Below are 6,987 nucleotides of genomic sequence, written 5' to 3' on the forward strand. Positions count from 1 at the left end.
CCCAATGTGAACACTGCACATTCCCACACTGGGTGGATTGCTGAAGTATCCAGGTGGTGTAATTCCAGCATTGTGAGGGTCCGGCTGCAGAATGCATCTGCCATGTGCTATCCTGGAACAACTTCTGTATCGGATCGATAAACAATGCAGCGAACATGAATTTAATAGATAAGAGGAGGATGTGTAATTCTAAAAGCAGCTGCTGAAAATGTAGCAATTAATGCACAAAAGGACACAAAATGCTCGTGCAACACAGGCCGCATCTCTGGTGAACATGGTAATTGTAAGTGTAGGGTGGGCTCGCACAGACCATTATAGTTGTGTATGTATGTCTCCCCGCTGTTACCGCTCTGCCACCATTTTGAAAACACATTTGTACTGATTACCCCCTAGCTAAACCCTAATTAGTGTTCCTCAACTGAAAAAAAGTGTTAGAGGGACAGACTTGATCTTATTTAAACATTTGCACTTTGTTTTTATACTCCTCCACTGAAAGGTTCATGATTGAATGGCGGAGTGGACTTAATGGGCCGATTGGCCTAATTCTGCTCCTATCACCAATGATCTTATGATAATGGTGATACGAGGCTGCAGATGCTGGAATCTTGAGCGAAAAACAAACCACTTAAGGAACTCAGCGGGTCAAGCAGCATCTGTGGACGGTGTGCATATGTGATATTTTAGGATGCCTCCGACTGATGGAGTAAGGGGGAGAAAGCTGGAGAAGATAGGTAGGGGGTGGATCATCAGATAGGAGAGATGGTGACAAAGACTAGAGATAAAATTGAGAAAAAAAGTGTTAGATGAGGAAGAATAAAACTGGAGGAGTGAATAAACGTAAAAGATCACTTTAAAAAAATCTAGCTCATAAAACTAAATACCATTTAATTAGACCGGTTGTCTGGCAGATCAACATCCTGCCATGATTCTTCATAATCATCTTCATTGTCTACGATACCAGCTATTTCAATGTCATCTGCAATTTTACTAACCGTACCTTGTGCCTTCTCCTCCAAATGGGTGATATAAATGACAAACAGCAATGGGCCAAGCACAGATGCCTGAGGCATAATGATAACATTTTAAAGATCGAGTGGATCCTGATGCCTTCCTGGTGCAGACTGAAGGTGTAAAGAGACTGGACATCCATGGTAAAGATGATGCTATGGGAGGCCAGGAATTGGAATTTATTGAAGTGAAGAGCATGTAAAGTGTTTTGGATGTAGGTCGGGAGGAACACGACAAGTGGGTACAAGAGACAATTGGAGATAAGTTTAGTGGGGGCAGAAGCAGCCAGGAATAAAGAGTCTGGCAACACAGTCCTTGTGGATTTTAGGGAGGAAATAGAAAAAAGTAGTGTTGGGTTGGGGAACTATAAGGCTGAAAGGTGGGGGGTTGGGGGGGGGGGGGGGGGGGGGGAAGAGATCACCAGAGCTGAGGAGATCGATGATGGCCTGTTGTTTGTCCATGGAGTAGACATGGTCAAGTGATGGGTAAAGAGGAGGTGTCTGAGAGGTGATGCCTAATCTCAGTATGGTAAAAGTCAGCCAGTGGGACTATAACCCCACCTACCTTGTCAGGGGGTTTGATGACAATATTGGGATTGTCACTGAGTAAGCAAACGACTCTGTGTTCGGAGTGGCTAATGGGAGTTGAGAAGTTGAGGCAGTCGATGTTATGGTAACCGTTGTAAATGAAAAGGTTAAGAGAGGGTAGCGGGCCAGCAGGGGGAGACCATGTGGAGGAGGAATGTTGGACATAGCAGACGGGGTAATTAGTGGAGAGTGAGGACTCCTTGCCAGATGAGTAGGCCTGGAGGCGGAAGCGACAGACAAAGAACTTGACTTCATGGTGCACTCATCCCTCATTGAGATGTGGGCAAGGGGTACAAAGGTAGGGCCTCTGCTCAAAACAGACCATTCTGCATCGGGGAGGGAAAGGTCGGGGGGGGGGCATGGTAAAACCCGACCAGGGTTAGGGCTATGATCAGACGCAGGGTCTGAAGAGGGTGCAAGGGGTCTCGGGGGAGGTACCATGGAGGGTGGAGGGGGCTCGGAGGAGTACAAGCGAATGGCATGTTGGCCTTCATAACAAGAGGAGTTAAGTATAGGAGCAAAGAGGTCCTTCTGCAGTTGTATAGGGCACTAGTGAGACCACACCTGGAGTATTGTGTGCAGTTTTGGTCCCCTAATTTAAGGAAGGACATTATTGCTATTGAGGGAGTGCAGCGTAGGTTTACAAGGTTAATTCCCGGGATGGCGGGACAGTCATATGCTGAGAGAATGGAGCGGCTGGGCTTGTATACTCTGGAGTTTAGAAGGATGAGAAGGGATCTTATTGAAACATATAAGATTATTAAGGGTTAGGACACGCTAGGGGCAGGAAACATGTTCCAATGTTGGGGGAGTCCAGAACCAGGGGCTACTGTTTAAGAGTAATGGGGTAAGCCATTTAGAACGGAGATGAGGAAACACTTTTTCACACAGAGAGTTGTGAGTTTGTGGAATTCTCTGCCTCAGGATACTTTCAAGAGAGAGCTAGATGGGGCTCGTAAAGATACCGGAGTCATGGGATATGGGGGAGAAGACAGGAATGGGGTACTGATTGTGGATGATCAGCCATGATCACATTGAATGGCGCTGCTGGCTCGGAGGGCTGAATGGCCTACTTCTGCACCTATTGTAGAAACATAGACATAGAAACATAGAAAATAGGTGCAGGAGTAGGCCATTCGGCCCTTCGAGCCTGCACCGCCATTCAATATGATCATGGCTGTTCATCCAACTCAGTATCCTGTACCTGCCTTCTCTCCATACCCCCTGATCCCTTTAGCCACAAGGGCCACATCTAACTCCCTCTTAAATATAGCCAATGAACTGGCCTCAACTACCTTCTGTGGCAGAGAATTCCAGAGATTCACCCTCTCTGTGTGAAAAATGTTTTCCTCATCTCGGTCCTAAAAGATTTCCCCCTTATCCTAAAACTGTGACCCCTTGTTCTGGACTTCCCCAACATCGGGAACAATCTGTCTATTGAAAGTGTTTGTATTGTGGTGCAGGGGTGTGGGATAGGGTACCAAGAAGGAAGGGCAGTAGGACTCAGCAATGTCGGTGTTTAGGCAGGGTCCTGGCCTGGAGGAAGCCGAGAGCAGCAGTAGGACCCTGGAGAACCAGCAGTCCCAGCCTGCGGCAGCCAGGGAAACTGGAATTCAGTTCATTTTCTAATTATTTGGAACGTTTTGAGAAACTGCTTCCATCTGATACACAGTGATTGTGACTTTTATGCAATTGCGTCTGCACATTCCTAAACAAAATGCAAAATTGCTGAAGAAACCCGGCAGGCCAGGTAGCATCTGTGGAGGGAATGGACAGATCGACTTTTTGGGTTCTGACCCAAATTCATAATCTTAATGCAGTACATTTGAATAAATCTAAGCCTATTTTTTGTCGAAAGAGGTAGGACGACAAGGAGAGCTTTGCAGAAATCTTGTTTCGGTGAGCGCTGCCAACCAAGATTTACCGGCATGCTCAGCCAGCTTATCGTGTAGATTTGTAATTTTGCTCACTGGTTCATGGCTGAAGAAATTCAGGGACATCTCTTGCACTGGAAATGCACTTGACAACCAAGCGCTTGTGTCCACACTTTTTGTCTTGAGACTAGGATGCCTTGTGGAGAGGTTGCTGACAGCTTACATGTGGAGAACATTCAATATGCAGTGAGTGCCGGCCAGCTGGCCTGTAGCCGGCACTTGCAAAGTTTTACCAGTGAAATCAAACCTTTGGCAGAATGCTTCAGTTTTAAATTGAAGAGAGTGCATTGCAAAATGATTTCTAGTTGACATCATGCACATTTTGTTTTTCTTTCCTGTGCTGCCTGGATCCAGTTTCGGATAACAAATTCTGCACATTTAATATTCATAGAAATATCCACTGTATCATTTGCATGAAGCAAATCTTTTTTTTTACTTTGCCTTATTTCTGAAAGTGATATCTCTGCGAAGAATAGTGAAATTTAATAGTGCGATGAATGACACAGAAGTCTATTTTTCTTTCTGCTTGTGACATTTTGGATGGCGATGCATTTTTTTTCCATTGCTGGACTGTTTCACAAACTTGCTGTGAATTGAACTCTGCAGTGATTTTACCAGTGAATCTTTGAAAGGCTGGACCATCTAGTGGTGCAGAACATTAACACTTTTTAAAATCAATTTAACTTTCAATATCTTTCCAGTGAATTGAAAGATGAAAGCAACAAGCACTCTATTCTCTCCATACTAAATAAGGTAACTACAGTAAAACTGGTATCATCTACAGACGGATTGTTCAATATCTGGGTTGCTAGCAGCTGATTCCTGCATGCCCTTTAAACTCTCCAGGGTCCTGATTCTCGTGCTCCCTTAAACACACCAAGGTCCTTGTTTCTATGCCCCCTTTATACTCTCTGAGTCGCAGTCCCTGCAACCCCTTTAAGTTTATCCAAGTTTTCTGGAAAACACAATACACCACTGTATAATCATTTTCTAAAAGGAAAAAAAAAGAATTCGAACTGTGTTAGAGTATTAATTGGAAAAACGTCCAATCATCCGGAGAATCGGCCAGTCTGGCACTGCCAAAAGTCCTAAATGTCTGCAGTTCCCTTCACAAGAAGTAATTTTCCATCCAACAAAATTAAAGCTGATACAACTGCCGTGCTATTGCTTTTTTTCTTCAAAATAATTGTAAAAAAATCAGACTAGGACAAACTGCTTCAACAATTGGAAGGCATATGGCAGAATTCCCAAAATATTGAAAGGGATCGGCAACTCAATCCTTCCACCTTGTTCTGCCTTCCTAATGCATTGTGCACAGAATATCTGAAGTATTCCAGATGTAGTCCAACGCGGATGGAGAGTTTAGGTTAGTTTTAAGGTACAGCATGGAAACAGGCCCTTCGGCCCACCGAGTCCCCGCCGACCAGCGATCCCTGCACATTGGCACTATCCTACACACACACACACTAGGGACAATTTACAATTTTACTGAAGCCAATTCACCTAGAAACCTATACGTCTTTGGAGTGTGGGAGGAAATTTGAGCACCCGCAGAAAACCCCCGCACTCGCAGAGAGAATGTACAAACTCTGTACAAACAGCGCCTGTAGTGATCGAGCCTTGGTCTCTGGCGCTGTAAGGCAGCAACTCTACCGCTGCTCCATCGTGCTGCCCTAAGTTAAGGGAATGGCATGATGATGTGCTGGAACACTTCTCATCAGTAAAGAGGAAGTGCTTGAAAAATTGGAGTACATTAGGGTGAATAAATCCACAGGGCCTGATGGGACCCATCCAAGGAATCTATGGAAGCAAGAGAGTAGCTTTCTGGGGCTCTGACAGATTTCTTTGGATTTTCATTAGCTATGGATGAGATACCAGCAGACTGGAGGATAGCTAATGTTGACCTTTTTTTAAATTTCATATTAGTTTATTTTTTTGTTGGCCAGAGTGCAATCAAGTTAGTTGATGTGGAACAAATGTTTTCAGTAGTAGGAGAGTCTATGACCAGAGGCCACAGCCTCAGGATAAAAGGACATACGTTTAGAATTTAGGTGAAGAGGAATATCTTTAGCCAGACGGTGGTGAATCCGTGGAGTTCATTGCCACAGATGGCTGTGAAGGCTAAGTCATGGGGTATTTTTAAAGCCGATATTGATAAGTTCTTGATTAGTAAGGGCATGAAAGGTTACGTGGAGAAGGCCACGATCAAATGTTGGAGGCGATGGACCGAATGGTCTAATTCTGCTCCTATGTGTTATAATCTTATGAAATTAGCTTGTAGCTCAAAGAGCAAACTGTATACATAATGATAGATACAACAACAAATAAAAATACTTTGAAGATGGTGGAAATGTCAGAGAAGATGTCAATGTGTTCTCTGACATTTCTGTCCTCTTCAACCTGATCCCAGTCATGTTTTTCTGTCCTCAGCCCTTTCTGCTTTCTGTAGAGACCACTGTCTCTCGAGTTTGCTCATCCCAACCTCGGTCCTTCCCAGCCATTTTTTCTTGCAACCACTGGAGATGCAACACCTGTCCCTCCATCTCCACTCTTACTTCCATTCAGGGAGCCCAACTATCCAGCCAGGCGAGTCAGAAGTTCACTTGCAATTTTCAAATCTCATCTATTGCAATTGCTGCTCTAATTGAGCTGGAGCTCATGGTTGCTAACCATTTTAACTCCACTTTCCATTCTCTTACAGACCTTTCTTTCCTTGGCCTTCTCCACTGTCAGAGTGAGGTCTCTTGCAAACTGGAATAACAGCACCTTATATTCCACTTGAGTAAGCTACAACCCAACAGGATATCCAATGAATTAGGAATGAACCAGGAATGAGTAGGTTTACCTATGATGAGCATTTGTCGGCACTGGGCCTGTACTCTCTGGAATTTAGAAGAACGAGGGGGACCTCATTGAAACATACAGAATAGTGAAAGGCTTGGTTAGAGTGGCTGTGGAGAGGATGTTTGCACTAGTGGAAGAGTCTAGGACTAGAGGCCATAGCCTCAGAATTAAAGGATGTTCTTTTAGGAAGGAGATGAGGAGAAATTTGTTTAGTCCGAGGGTGGTGCATCTATGGAATTCTTTGCCACAGAAGACTTGGATTGGTTTTTTTGGAACGTCGGAGGTTGAGGGGAAATGAAGGAAGAATATAAAATTATGTGAGGCATTGTTTGGGAAGACAATCAGAACCTTTTTCCCAAGGTGAACTGTTCATCACTACTTAGGCATAGCTTTAAGATGAGATTGGTAAACTTAATGGAGGTGGTGGATAAGATAGTGACATTTTAAGAGGCTTTTAGATGGGCACGAGGAAAGGCAGAGAATAGAGGGATATGGACCATGTACAGGCAGATGAGATCAGTTTAACGGCATCATTTTCAGCACAAACATTATTAGCCAAAAGGCACATTCCTCAAGGTGGAAATGACAAAAACTAGAGGGCTTAGCTTTCAGTT

The 6,987-nt window shown here is 44.2% G+C and overlaps 1 protein-coding gene across 2 annotated transcripts in view; it reads left to right on the forward strand.

The window, feature by feature from the left end:
- The window catches only part of fam171a1 (family with sequence similarity 171 member A1), a 167,614-nt gene that overhangs the window by 40,866 nt on the left and 119,761 nt on the right, over nt 1–6,987 (forward strand). The gene's annotated exons all lie outside the window — the stretch shown is intronic.

Source organism: Amblyraja radiata, chromosome 2 (genome assembly GCF_010909765.2).
Source record: "Amblyraja radiata isolate CabotCenter1 chromosome 2, sAmbRad1.1.pri, whole genome shotgun sequence".
In the NCBI taxonomy this organism is placed as follows: Eukaryota; Metazoa; Chordata; class Chondrichthyes; order Rajiformes; family Rajidae; genus Amblyraja; species Amblyraja radiata.